The sequence below is a fragment of the Heterocephalus glaber genome, unplaced genomic scaffold (assembly GCF_053883595.1).
Source record: "Heterocephalus glaber isolate CG9 unplaced genomic scaffold, H.glaber_assembly_v1.0 deba00001145, whole genome shotgun sequence".
NCBI classification, from domain to species: domain Eukaryota; kingdom Metazoa; phylum Chordata; class Mammalia; order Rodentia; family Bathyergidae; genus Heterocephalus; species Heterocephalus glaber.
In genome coordinates, this window is record NW_028258202.1 from 635,903 (window position 1) to 650,913 (window position 15,011).

General features: G+C 38.9%; 1 protein-coding gene and 1 pseudogene across 3 annotated transcripts in view; one reads left to right on the forward strand and one right to left on the reverse strand.

Moving 5' to 3' along the window:
- Positions 1-15,011, forward strand: part of Nhsl2 (NHS like 2) — a 339,816-nt gene that overhangs the window by 51,279 nt on the left and 273,526 nt on the right. The window lies entirely within an intron of this gene.
- LOC101725299 (sorting nexin-13 pseudogene) lies at positions 6,917-9,511 on the reverse strand (annotated as a pseudogene).

The following is a 15,011-nucleotide window of genomic DNA, read 5'->3' on the forward strand; positions in this document are numbered from 1 at the left end:
GCTATTACCCTTCTCAGTATCTTCCCAAAAGAATTAAAAGCATCATACCACAGTGATATATGCCCACCCATGTTCATAGCAGCACAGTTTGTGATAGCTAAGTCTTGGAAACAACTCAAATGCCCATCAACTGATGAATGGATAAAGGTGTGGGTTTTTGTATACAATGGAGTACTACTCAGCCATATAAGAAGGATAAATTGGAGACAGTTATAGCTAAACAGATGCACCTAGAGACCATAGTCTTAAGTGAAATAAATCAGACACACATGTGTAAATATCACATTGTTTCTCTGGTGTGAGAAACTGAAAATGTAAATAAGAGCCAAAATATATAATAGATATTGTGAAATAGGAAGAAAATGTTTAGATGGGAGAAGGGAAAGGGAAAAGAAGCATGGGAAAAGAAAAAAATGAGGAAAAAGAAGATAAAATGCAGGAGCCAACCATCCTCATTGGAGGAAAGATAGCCTATTTAATAAATGGCGTTGGAAAAACTGGATTTCAACCTGCCAAAGATTAAAGCTAGATCCATACCTATCACCATGCACTAAATTAAGATCAAAGTGGATTAAAGATTTAAATATTAAGACAGAAACACTAAATTTGTTGGAAGATAAGTTAGGTAGAACTCTTGAAGACATTGGTATAGGAAAAGATTTTATGAACAAAACCTCAGTGGCACGGGAACTTGCACAAAGAATCAACAACTGGGATCTTATCTTATTAAAAAGCTTCTGCACTGCAAGAGAACCACCAACAGAGCTAAGAGACAACCTACAATGTGGGAAAAAATTTTCAGCAACTGTACCTCAGACAAAGGACTACTATCTAGAATATATAAAGAACTGGTAAAAATCAGACCCCACAAATTCAAAGACCCAATTCAAAAATGGGCATCTGAAATGAGCAGACATTTCTCAGACAAAGAAGTAAAAGCAGCAAATAAATATATGAAAAAATGTTCAACATCACTGGTCATTTGAGAGATGCAGATGAAAACAGCACTGAGATTCCACCTCACTCCAGAAAGAATGGCTGCTATCAAGAAATAATCAAATAACAAATGTTGGCGGGGTTGTAGGGAGAAAGGAACCCTTCTCCATTGTTGGTGGGAGTGCAGACTGGTACAACCACTGTGGAAATCAGTATGGAGATAGCTCAAAGAATTAGGCTTAGAGGTCCCATTCGACCCAGCTACTCCCCTACTGGGTATCTTCCCAAAAGAATTAAAAGAATCATACCACAGTGATATATGTGCACTCATGTTTATAGCGGCACAGTTTGTAATAGTGAAAGCTTGTAAACAGCCCAAGTGCTCATTAACTGGAAACTGGATAAAGAAGATGTGGGTTTTTTTATAAAATGGCGTACTACTCAGCCATAAAGAATGAGAAACTAGAGACATTTATTGCTAAATAGATGCATATTGCGGCCATACTTTTAAGTGAAATAAATAGGACACACATGTGTAAACACCGAATAGTTTCTCTAGTGTGAGAAACTGAAAGTGGAAATAAGGATACACACTGATGAAATGGCCTAATAACATATTTTTCAGATTGTGTTTCCATCACGTGTCAGATGACTATATCGAAATTTAAATTAGGTAGAAGCTTGGTTTATGTGGAGTCTGCTAGCTAACTGGAGTTTTTTTCCAGACCACTATTTGTTCAGTGTTGGTTTTGGGGATCTTTCTGAAACAAATCACATCCTCTAGTGTCTTGTTGGTGCTTGAGATGCTTTTTTAAGTTATATGGAAAAATGTTTAAGTGCTTTTCAGTTTTGTTTTGGTTGAGTTCTACTGTATTTGAATATTATTGTAGTTTTTTTCCCTTGCATTGTTCTTCTTTGAATGGTTTAATTTTTGTATTTGTGTGTGTTTGATAATAAAGTTATTAAAAAAAGAAAATAAAATGGAAACAAAGCTCTTGTAAATAAGAAGGGGAAGAGGGGTAGAACAGAGGGGAGGGGAATGGGAAAAATATGAATCAAGATATATCATGTACAGGTACAAATTCCATATGATAAATATGATCACTATGTATATCTAAATTGTACCAATGAACTTAATTAATGATAAAAAAAATTGGGTGAGAGGGATGTGGCAAGGCTGGAAGTTCACAGAGAGCTACTGGAGTGAATGAAAGAGAAAGCCCAGTAGAGTCTCAAAGAGGCCATGCCCAGCCATGTTGAATCCCTGTTGTGTTTATTGTGATTCTCATCCATGAAGTTGGGGTATTTTTGCCAAGTGGTGCTTAGTGGTCCTGGGGCAAGAGCAGAAAGGGTAGACATTTGGATTTGTGAAAGTCGGGGATTTGCTGTATAGACGAACAATGGTCAGTGGGTTAAGAAAAGTGAGGTTATTGACAAGTGGGTAGTTAAAATGATTGGCTCACAGTTGCCCTGCTATCTGATTCAGAAGCTCTTTTTCCTCCTACTCACAGTAATTTCTCTGTATTCTCTACTGGACTTCCTAGCTTCTGCTCATTCAAGACTCCTGTCCTGCCTCACGGCTTCTGCTTTGTGCACATGTACGTGTGTGTGTGTGTGTGTGTGTGTGTGTGTTTGTACTTCTGCCCCCATTACTGACAAGGACCCTTTCCATGTCTCATATTCAGATTCCACAGGGGAGACTGAGTGATTCCATTGGTCATTGTCTCCCATGTTGACAGGCAACCCCTAAGCTACTAGTCGACCTATAGGTTTTTTTGTCCAGAGTCAGGGACCCATGTCTGGTCCAGACAGCTGTATGCAGTATCAACATTCTTCAGAAGGTGTTGTGGAAAGCAGAATGGTTAAGAATTTGCACTCTGGAACTAGACTCCTAGGCTTGAATACACTTACTGTGTTGCTTTAGGAAATTTATTTCACCTCTCTGATCTCCAATTTCCTCAATTCTAAAATGGTTTTAATAAGAGTACTTGTCTCATAAAGTCTTTGTAAGAATAAAATATGAAAAGCACCTAGTACAATACCTGGCACATAGTTATTTCCCTGTAAGCATTATTTATTATGATTATGTTCATTTCACCAGGAAAATTGGTACTAAGAGACTTTAAATAAGATGTTAGGGGAGGCAGAATCCAAACCCTACCACCATTGGATGAACACAATGTTCTTTCCTTCACAGCAGCTCCTTGCCATTTTCTAGTCTTCTGCCTCTTCTCCAGAGAATGTTTATTACCCTGTGGGATCTAAAGACCTGAAGCCTTTGGACAACTGAGTCCACCATAGGTTGGGACCACACTGCTGGGTCTGCTTATTGTCAGCTGGGGAGGAATCCTGGCAGCCTGAGCTCTCTGGCTCAGTCCTTGGTTTCTATGAGTCATTCCCCTCTTATGCTAAGCCCAGCTCAGATTTGGAAGGGGGCTGGGGGAGTGGGGGCTGTGAGGGGAGGAAAGGGTGGAAGAAGGCTCCAACTTAGTTTCATTCTGAGCAACTCAGTTAGCTCAAGTTGTAGGAGTCCTTCCTTGGAGGCCGAGTGATGGGGTTTGAGGTCTAACTGTAAATACACTGCTCTGGAGGATGCTCCACCTGGTTCACGAAACCCGATGTGCTTAATGGATGAACAGTACCCTCTCCAAATCCAGGACATCTCCCACAGCCAAGACATCTCCTTTCCATTGCTTTAGCTCATGCAGCTTGACCCAGATGTCTAAAGATTGTCCCCCACCTAGGCCCTGGAAAGAATGTAAATTGCTGACTTGGAAAGGGTGCAGATTCTAGAGGCCCATTGCTCAGAGATTAGGCTCCTAGAAGTACCTCATCGTTAAAGAACAGGTCCCTCATCACTTGTGTTTGAGCTTGCGGTTTTCCAACACTGATGGCCAGGTCAACTGGTAGCACATGAAATAATTTCAACTGGTATATGGCTGAACATTTTAACTTTAATAACTTTAACTTTAATTTGTTTTAGAAAAAAACTTTAATTACCACATTAAAGCTGGAGCTTCAAGGATATTATTGCTTAGAACCATGCTAAAGTTTTTATTTATTTATTTATCTATTTATTTATTTATTTTCAGTACGGGGATTGAACTCAGGACATTGTGCTTGCAAGGCAGGCACAGCACCGGTGAGCTAAATCCCTGGCCCCAAAGTTTTTTTTTTTTCCCAAAGGAAGCTTATTTAATGAAAATGTTAACAAATCAGATCAGTGGCGTAGTTGTTAAGTGTGTGGCAAAAGTCTTGAAAATGACTGAAGTTTGTGAATCACTAGGCTTACCCGAATGACATTGCCTTTTCTGCTGCTTCTTCTGTCCCCACACCCCAGACTTGGGGCTTCTTCTTGAAGAATTGTCTAGTAGGCATAATAATCTGTATGGTCAACAGGTCAAAGTCCAAAGTCTCACCTTTTCTTGACTTCCTGCTCTCTCTGTTGAGGAATCTGAATTCCCTCCCTTCCTCTACTCCTTCCTCTCTCTTTCTCTCCCTCCCTCTCTCTAACCCCCAGCCCCCTGAGTCTTCTTTCTTTCCCTTGTTCATAATCATTACGCTGACCAGTTTCTGTTAGTTCTTCTTTCAGAGTATCTCTTGCACTGTGCCCTTCCAACTTTCGTCACCCACTTGAGTACCACAACCTCAGTCTGCACCTTGCCATCCAATTAATCTTCCTTAAGTACAACGTTTGCCACACATTCTTACTGCATTGGCTTTCCACTGATTATCAGTTCACAGCCAAATTCCTGAATGTGTACATCTCCAGCCTATGACCTGCATAGCTCCAGCCTATGACCTGCTCCTATCTCCTATTTCCTTTCTAGGATTCATCTATGTCTTTATGGTTCCTCAGAGACACTATGCATACTTCTAACTCTAGTTCTTTCCTATACATGTTGGCTAAAATAGTCTCTTTAGTCTTTTCCATTCAGTTATGTACTTATTTTTTATATATTGTGGTTTCTGTTTGTTTCGCAACTCCCTCAGTGGACTCAGCTTGCTGAGTCAAAGTAGTGTACTTTGCATTTCTTTTATATCCTATTTGGTACTTAGCAAAGTGCCAGACACACAGTAGGTATAACTGGGTTTGCTTTGGGTTGAAAATAACAGAAAATTCAGCCTGCAATAGCTTAAACAAACAGAGCTGGTTTTTTAATTTCACATAGCAAAAAGTTTATAGGCAGGTGGTTGCCCGCTCTACCATTTATGATGAATTGGCTTTCACTCTTATACTTGTTGTTTTATGGTCACAAGATAGTTGCTGCACCCTTAAGTATTACATCTGCATCCCAGCAGGGAGAAGCCAGAAGTAAAGGCCTTCTCCTCAGAGGGCTTTGTCCTGTTATTTGAGAAGAGATTTCCTAGGAGACTGCCTTTTATATCTCATTAACCAGAACTGTGACACAAGTTCCCACTTAGAGCAATGACCTGTTTAGACCAAGTATAATTGAATGCTGGGCCTGGGAGTTGGATCTTCTCTGTCTGATATGAAAGGATCTTTGGTAACTACCTAAGCAAATTGGAGTTCTGTTAGTGGGCAAGAAGGTACAGAGTATGACTGTTAGGTGGTAACCAGCATTGTCTATCACAGGGCTCAATACAGACTGGTTTAGAGAACAAATGCCTTGCTCTAGTCCTGAGTCAAGTTCTGAGACCAAGAGATTTCCAAGAAAAGCCATATTTTCTGTGCCCACACACTGCACCTAAGTATCCTTGACTCCCCTAGGTCGGACTGATCATGTGGGCTTTCTCAGCTTTTCTTCCTTCCACTGAAAAGAAAAGCCTGGGAAGAACATGGTGCTGTCCAATTTGGTATACTGCTGGGTGAGTAGCTTCCCCCCCAGGGCCCTCTTTCAAGGACTAAGGGTACAGTGAATGGATAGGCCTGTTTCTTCATGGAAGAAATCATCCTTGCATTTGGTTCTTTAGTTTTTTTTTTTTTAAATAGTACAGTTCTGTTTTATTTATTTTCATATATGTACACATTATAATTAGGAACTTGTATGTTTGTGTATGACTGATAAGCTCGATAATCCTCTCATTTGCTATTTTTGTAGTTACCTAAGGCATGTCTAGATCACACAATTTAAATTTATCATAAGGCAACTTTCAATAGAGTACTATTTTCTTTTAATGTCCATATTTTCAGAAAGACAGAATGTATTTGGCAGTTCTTCCAACAAATTATTCCCCTTCTGTATAATCAGTAATCTGTTAAAGCTAACACTAATAATTTTGAAACTTAAATGAAAGCTACCACATGCTTCTTTCTGCACACAGAATGCCAAAAGAAAACTTAGCAAGAGCAAAACAGAGCCCTCAAAGCACATAAGAATCAATTAAAGTTTGTTTTATACCAATGAATATTGAATCTAACCAAATTATGTTTTTTTATTTTATTTTATACTCAAGTTTTATTTTATATCACAAAACTATAATTCAGGAATAAATTATGTCATACTTTAAGGGCATTTTGTTACTTTCCCAGACCTGGCTAATCCAGACTATTAACAAAATGCTGACATCAATTTACAAAATCATTATGCACAACAAATTTCTCCAAATTATATATTGCACAGTCTTCAACTGTTAAACAAAATAAGGAATTTATCTGTGAACCATTGTTTTGTGCTTTCCTTAGCTCTCGTATGTACACTCTGGCACTTTGTCACTGCTGGAGAATGCTGATTAGCTTGAAACAGAAGAGGATCATCCTTCTTGCACTGAGACGGGGGCGGTATCCTCTCAGTGTTGCAAATTATGCACCAAATCATTTAAGACACAGAAATCTCTCTTGGTAGTGGCTGGATTATAGATGAGAATGAGAAGAACCAGTCCTATGGATGTATTAATAACCTATTTTGAGATGCTAAAAGACTGGTGCAGACACAACAGTGTATGAGTTAAGCCCCAGAAGATCTGTTCATGCCATCAGTCCTGGACAAAATGGACACCAGCTTCACAGACCGGAGTGTCACCTTTTCTGTGAAGAAGGTGCTTGAGTAGTTTGAAATTTCTGTTTATATTTCTGCATCTGCTTTGACCGTGAATGTAGTTTGTTGAAAAGTTCACGGAATTTATACTGTGGAAATAACGTTTCTAAAAAGCCTTCCAAGAAGACATAAACCATTCTCCTATTTAACTGGTTGTGCTGAAACATTTCAAAAACACGAAGAATACCTTTCCATGTTGTCTCAGCTCCAATAATGTGCTTCAGTTCATCTGGCATTACTGCAAATAATTTTGTTTTTCCTGCAATTCTTGTTCTCATTCATATAGCTTTGTCTCTGCATGGAACAGTCTCTGCTGAAATGCCATTTGGCCAAAATGCATCTCTGAAATGTTTCACTGAGTCGGCTACTTGTTCAGGTGAGGTCATCCAATCAACATGGTCAACTATTTTTCTATTAATAGTATTGCCGTATGTAGCTCTAATAAGCTGCTGAAGTAGGTTTTTGATATTCCTTCACAACCACTGATTTCTCTCTTTCACGTCGAATACTTCATCCATGAGAAGCAACATTACCCTAAGTGGAATATTGTCATCCACATTATCATCAAGTTGAGCTGAGACTCGACAATGTTCAGGATCTGAATCAGTCTTTGTAATTAAAGGAGGCACCTTGAAAAATGATTGCTTTATGTCTTGACCTAATCTTTCTCACATTTTGCCCATGTTGTCTGACATTTTAGTCATTCCTTCTGCCAAGCTATCAGGAAGGGATTTAACTGCATTTGAAACATTCCTCATAGAATTTCGAAGTGGATTTACAAAAGTGTCCATCTTGCGAGCAAAGTCCCCTTTCCCTTTACTGTAGGCTTTATTCTCAAGGAAGTCATATACACAGTGAGCCAAAGCTGGGCATGCTTTCATCATTTCAGGAGTTAATAGTAATTGTAAATAGGCATTTAGATCCTTTTTCCTTTTTTCTAAAAAATCTCTATCCATGTTATTAAAAGTCTTTTTACCAGGAAGCTTCAATATGCTTGACAGATTTTCAAACTGTTCAGTAATTCTCATGTGGAAGTCATGGAAGTCACTATAACGACAATAGGTTTTCCACATCTCTTCAGTGTTCAGATTGCGCCGGTGGAAGGTGATGGCATATAATGCATACGACTTGCCATGATCATTACAAACGCTGGTATCTGAAATGTAAGCATGAAGTTGCACTGAGTCATCAGAAGTTACACTTGAAAGGTCATCTAAAGACAAATTTATGCTTCCTGTAGGAGATCCATTAAAAGATTCTCCATCCCCATCATCTGATCCTCTGAAACTGGGGTCTTTCAGCATGTCCAGCTCAGCTAACATGCTCACATACAGTGCATTCTATCTGAAGGAAGGATAGAACCTTTCATGTCGTAGCATCAATTCATATACCTTCCTCTGAATGTCATCAAATATTTCAGGGGTTGGATCTTCATGATTCAAAGTATCTGCTAATTTTGCTACTAAATAGTCATCAACAGTAACTCTTGGAGATTCCTTTTCAGATAAATACTGCTCATAAATTCCAACAGCAGCTGCTCTTAAAAGACCTTTGGTTTGGTTGGTTTGATGTTTTCCATCTCTCTGACGACTTAATAAAACCTCTAACTGCTGCTGGGCTGTAACCCGGTACCCTTCCACTGTCATCCAGAAGAAAAGATGTGCTTGACCTCTTGTTTGCTGCATGTAATCCATAAAAAATTATAGTGCAACATTGTCTATAAGAATGCTGTCCAACGGGGCTGTGCAAAGTTTCCCAAAGTTTGCTGCCAGTTTCACAGTATTTATTTCTTTGCCTGACTGTGACCGCTGTATTCTTGAGTCACACACTTTCTTTACAAACAGTAAACTATTTATTTGATTTTTGATAGTGTTGATATCATCACCAGCTGTATCTAAAGATCTAAGATACTGTAATTCTTCCGCTGCTTTTATCTCTAACTGCTTCTAGCTCTCCAACATTGTCACTCAATTTAATAATGTTCATAAAGGCCTCATAATTGCAATTAGAATCACGCATCATCCATATGACATATTGATTAATACAATCAGGATCACTGAGTTGATTTATTAACGGAAGAAGAATTCCATGTGCAAGGATTTCCCTGACAAAGTATCGCATGATCTTGTTCTGGAAATCTCCAGGAGGTAGCAATAAATATAATAAGACCTCACACAAATCCCTTAGAAATCCTTCTTCATTTTTGGGAGAAGTGCACACTAGGTCACGGCAAACTTCCTTTTCCATTTCAACTTCAACTTCAAAGAAGGTATTTATCAGATCTTCTGCTGTACCTTTCACTTGATCATCTTTCTCTTTTATTCTTTGTGGAGCCTTTCTGAATACTCTTAGGTGTGTGCCAAAATCATCTACAATTCGTGTAGTAAAATAAGGTTGCCAGTTTATTTCTTTTGACCTAGTAGCAAACGAGTGCATTTTGAAGAGTTTGCCTAATTTCAAGAAGAAAAGATTCATCATCACTTAGTGTGTAATACCAGTACTGGACATAATCTCTCAAGGAAAACTGGATAACTTGCTGGAGAGGCTCATCAATTATACTGGCACCCGTTAATCTTCTATCAATCTTAATAGTCCTGGCTTCCCGTTTCATTTCTTCTAAGCACTTAGGAACCCCAGTTGATGTGGGAGGAAGAAATGAGTGTTCACACTGCTCTAGGTGCTTTTCTGAGTTTGTTTTTCCCAACAGGAGAGTGACCACTAAACTCCCACCCACAAAGCAGAGGATATAAAATGCCAAATAAAATATTACAAAGGGTCCAAATGTTATTAGAAAAAGGACAATGCCAAGGCTTCCCCATCCCCATATGGATAGACGGGCCTCTGTTAACATTATTACACCTCGGGGAAGTGAGGTCCTCCCTACCCTCGCCGCATAGCAACAGCCGTAGCAGCAGCAAAAACTTCCTGGGCCGCCGCCAACGGCGGCAACTGCTCCTTCAGTCTCCTCCCGGGCGGCGGCTTTACTCCGCTTCGCTGGCTTCCCCCGGCCCGGCTGCTCGCGACGGGCGCGCCGCCATCTTGGATGAGCGACGTCCGCGTACGGTTCTTCAGTTTTTTATATGTCTTCTGAAGTGGTTCTGAAATTAAATTGGGATCCAAAGAAAACAATCCAGAAGAGGACCTTTCCAAAAGAAAATTGTACAAAGTGCTGTTTATTATATCAACAAATAATATAACCTGAACAGCCACTAATAGGGATTTGACTAAGCAGATTATGAGTTTTAGTACATTATGAGTTTAAATAATGTGGCCACCAAACATGACAACTGTGTGAACTCTGCTGGTAAAAGAAAATGCATGTGTGGAATAATGTGAAGTGGAAAAGACATAACAAGATTATAGGCACATGCTGCCTATAAAATGTACAAGTGTGCTTTGACAAAGACCAGAAGACAATGGTCCAGATTGAAATCACAGAGGCACTTGGTAACCAAGGTCCATTTACTGATATTAAATGTCTGGGGATCATCAATGGGGAGCTCCAGTTCATCAGGAGCTTCGGAAATGAAAGATGGAGTATCCAACACAGTTCCGTTCTTTCACCATGAAGCCAGAAATGTTAAGATAGAGCTTGTGAACTTGAACTTGGGTCTTTTCTCTAGAAGACTACATTCAAAAGGTAGAAAGAGAGACACGGTCTCCCCAAGGCCACTCAGTGTGCCTCACTGCTGAGAAGGCACTTTTCTTCTCACTCAATACTCACTGTATTTTGATGTAGACTCTACTCCCATTCCAGAACAGTGTGCGTTACTTTGTGGAAACCTGGTCTGAGTTCCTTTCTGAGGTTTCTTGAAATGGGCTGTGCTTCCCCCTCCTCCTTCCTACTCATCATCCAGAGTTTACACTGTAAATATCTGCATGGGGTGAAAAGAAACGCCAGATCTCCAATTCTAGGCTGCTCTGCTGGAGGCTGAGCCAAGGGTGTGTTGTTGATACAGAAGATAGTTCTCTCTCAAGAGTTTACTGAAGAGGATTTTTTTTTGCTGTTTCAGGTTTTCCAGCTTTATTTGAGACTGAAGACAGGAGGGAAGCAGGATGGGTGTGTAGATGGGCTAGCAGGGAGGAGAGACTTGTTTTTCTCTTTTTTATTTTATGAAAAAATAAAACAAAATTTCATAACAAAATAATAGGAGAATAACAGTAGTTAATATACCAAGTATTATCTTCAAAAGTAGTTACTCAGAGTACAAGACATAGATCAAAAAGATTCTTACAAAGAAGAAACAGATTATAACACAAAACCTTATTTTCAACAAAGATAAACTAGTAATACTATATAAATGAAACAAATTAGCATATATATTAAAATACTTTTGAAACAATGGAGTGGGTAATTTGGAGAAGTATTTGAACTTCTCCCTACTTCCTATTTATCTCTCTTCTATCTTGCTTTTTATTTGTATATATACATATTTTGGTTTTTTCATATAAGGGAAACCATGCAGTACTTGAGGTCATGTGTCTGACTTATTTCACTTAACATTACATTCTCAAGTAGCATCCCTTTACCTATGAATGCCTCAATTTATCTTTCTTTATGGCAGAGTACTACTCTATGGTGTATAAATGCCACACTTTCCTTATCCACTCATTGATGGACATATATGCTGTTTCCAAGATCTAGCTATTATAAACTGTGCTACTATAAACATCAGTATGCATGTATGCCTGTAATATTGATGTCTTTAACTCTTTTGAGAAGATAACTAAGAGGGGGATAGCTGGGTCAAATGGAATTTCTATTTTTAGTTTTCTGAGGAATCTCTACACTGATTTCCATAGTGGTTGTACTAGTTTACATTCCCTCTAACAATGTAGATGAGTTCCTTTTTCCCCACATCCTTGCCAGCATTTATTATTATTAGATTTTTTTTTTTTTTGGTACCAGGGATCGAACTTGAGACCTTGTGCTTGCTAGGCAGGCGGTGGAACCTCTGAGCTAAATCCCTGGCCCTATTATTATTAGATTTTTTGATGGTAGCCATTCTTTCTGGGGTAAGATGGTATCTGAATGTAGTTTTAATTTGTATTTCTCTAATTGCCAGCAGTATTGAACATTTTTTCATGTAGTATTTATTGGCCATTTGTACCTCTTCTTCTGAGAAATATCTACTCATTTTGGTTGCCCATATTTGATTGACATCTTTTATTTTGGGGAGTCTAATTTTTTGAGTTGTTTATATATTCTAGATGTAGTCTTTTATGTGTATTAGTATTTGTTTTATGAAATTGAGTGTACCATGGTTTGGTGCATATATGTTTATAATTATAATCTGTTCCTATTGAATTGCTCCCTTAACGAATATGTAATGTCTTTCTTTGCCCCTTTTGATCAGCTTTGGCTTGAAGTTCACTTTGTCTGAATATAGGATAGCTACTCCTGCTTGTTTTTGGGTTTCTCTTGGATGGAATTTTGCTTTCCGTCCTTTGGTTTTTAGTTTATGAATTTCTTTTTGTGTTACATGTGTTTCTTATATACAGCATACCATTGGATTTTATTTCTTGATCCATTATGCTATCTCTGTCTTTTGATTGGTGAATTGAGTCCATTGATAGTTATAAATGATAGGTATTGACTTATTTCTGTCATTCTGTTATTTTCCTGTTGCCGTTTTACTTTCTTTCCCTTCTACTTAATTGCTAGCCTACCTGATACATTCATTTTATTGGAACTTTTGGCATTGCTAGCTTCATTGTCTCCTTCTAAGATATCCTTGAGAATATTTTGGAGTGCTGGTTTGGTGGTCATGAATTTCTTGAGGTGCTTTTTGTCATGGAAAGACCTTATTTCTCCACCAATTTTGAAAGATAATTTTGCAGAATATAACAGTCTGGGTTGGATGTTGTTTTTTTTTAAAGCTTGAAATACTTCATTCCAAGCTCTCCTTGCCTTTAAGGTGTGTGTTGAGAAGTCTGATTGTAATTCTGATGAGTTTTCCTTTATAGGTGATTCATTGCTTTTCTCTAGCAGCCTTTAAGATTCTCATCTTGTGTTAGATTTCTGATAGTTTTATCATTAAGTGAAGTGGGGTGTTTTTTTTCTGATCATGGCTATTCAGGGTTCTATATGCCTTACTTATCTGTATGCTAAATTCTTTTTTCATATCTGGAAAGTTTTTTGTTATAATTTCCGTAAACAGATTTTTTATGCCCTTTGTGCTGTCTTCTGATTTTTCATTAATTCCAATTACTCTTACATTAGTCTTCCTTGTGTCAAGCAGCAGTTGTTGGATCCATTTTTCATGTTCTCTTTTTGTTTTTAAGCTATCTCTTATTAATTGCTCATTGACCACAGCCCTGTCCTTTAGATCTGACACTCTGTCTTCACATTGGTTGTTTCTGGGGCCCATACTTTCAATCATAATTTTAATCTCTTGGATTTCTGTTTGGAATCTTTTTATGGAGTCCCATTCTTTTCTATGCTGGGCTTTCATTTTTTGCATCTCTCTTCGCTGCACTAGAGTTTTATTACCATCTTCTCTAGATTCACTGATCATTTGTTTCATTAGGATCATTATCTGATAAGTTATATTTTCTTTAAATTTGCCAAGCATCTTATTGAACTGTTTTCCTCCATTTAGCTGTGTGGCTTATGATTTCTTCTCTTTTGATGACTTCAAACCAGTTTTGGGGGACTTGGGAGTTTTTGGAAGCATTTTATTGCCTTGTCTTTTCATGTTTCTATTTTGTTTGATTTTTGTGCTGGGGTTTGCGCCTTATTTGGCCTAGTGCCTGATTCTTTGGAAGTGAGCTAAGGTATTGTTTATGACTCCAGGGCAATCAAGATATTGGCACAGAGAGAAAATCATTCGACAGCAGCAACTATGTTACCTTGGCTATAGTAAAATCAGTGACAACAATGGCATCAAATGTCAACTGGATACTAAAAAGACCCCAAGAACCACCCACAAACTGCCCTTAACTAGACCAAAGAGGTCTATGATTTTAGTGAAGTCACTTAGGCCACCCAGATATTGACCTATAGAAATTTAGACCACTAATTTCTGCTAGATGTAGGCAGTGGTGCAGAGCTCAAGCCTACCACTGGACTAAATGCTGTCTTGTTTAGGTCCACCCTCTCTGAAGATTATGCCTGTTCAACTTGCCCTCCCACCAGAGTATACAGATCCTATGATTTTGTTGGCCTCAGTTCAAGCCTCCAGGTGATCCCAAGAGATCTCTGTTTAGCTCTCCCCCTCTCCAAGGCTGTCTCCCAAGGCTGTCTCTCACATGGTCACTAAGGTAGGGTAACACTTTGGTCCTGAGTGTTGGTCTCATCTTCAGTCAGGTAAGTCGTTTGGTTTTCACCTCTGCTGCCCTATGCTGTAGAGAACCAGGAACAGAGCTGGCTAGGATTTGGTAGTTTGGTTATTTTCCTCATGCCTCCTGCACAAGTCAGCTGAAGCCTGGGGCTGGTGGTGGTGTTGGCAGGGGTGGGGTGGGGTGTTTTTCTCTTTTCCTGACCAGTTGTTACATGACAATATCTGCCATTTATTGCATGCTTACTCTGTTGTGTGCTTTACCCATGTTAGCTCATTTATCCTCACAACAGGTTATCCAAAAGGACTGCGATGAACTGCCCCAGGACTTGGGGATCTTTATTGCCTCTGTGGCTTTGGGCAATCTATTTCATTTTTCTGAGCCTCGGTTTCCACATGTGTGAAATGGAAATAATGGGATCTACATTTCCAGAAGGTTACGAGCATGTGCAGGTGTTTTGGTAACCTCCAAAGTGCTATCCCAACTGGTGAAGGGTGAGCATCACATGGACTCTAAACTAGGCTTTTAGTTGTTTGATTGTCATGTAGGTCTGTAGTTCCTAAATGCAAATCGGTGCTCATCTTTCACAAATTTTTCACTCTTTTGTGTTAAAAAGGGGGGAAAATGCCCCATGGAAATGAGAAGAACATAAACAAGCCTCAAAAACAGACTTCCAGATCACCTACAGCAAGCCCAAAGGGAAATGATATGGAACACTCTGATACTCAACCACCTGGACCCTCTGAACTGGCAACAAAAGAAGATCTGGGAAAAATGAAATCAGAAATAATTACT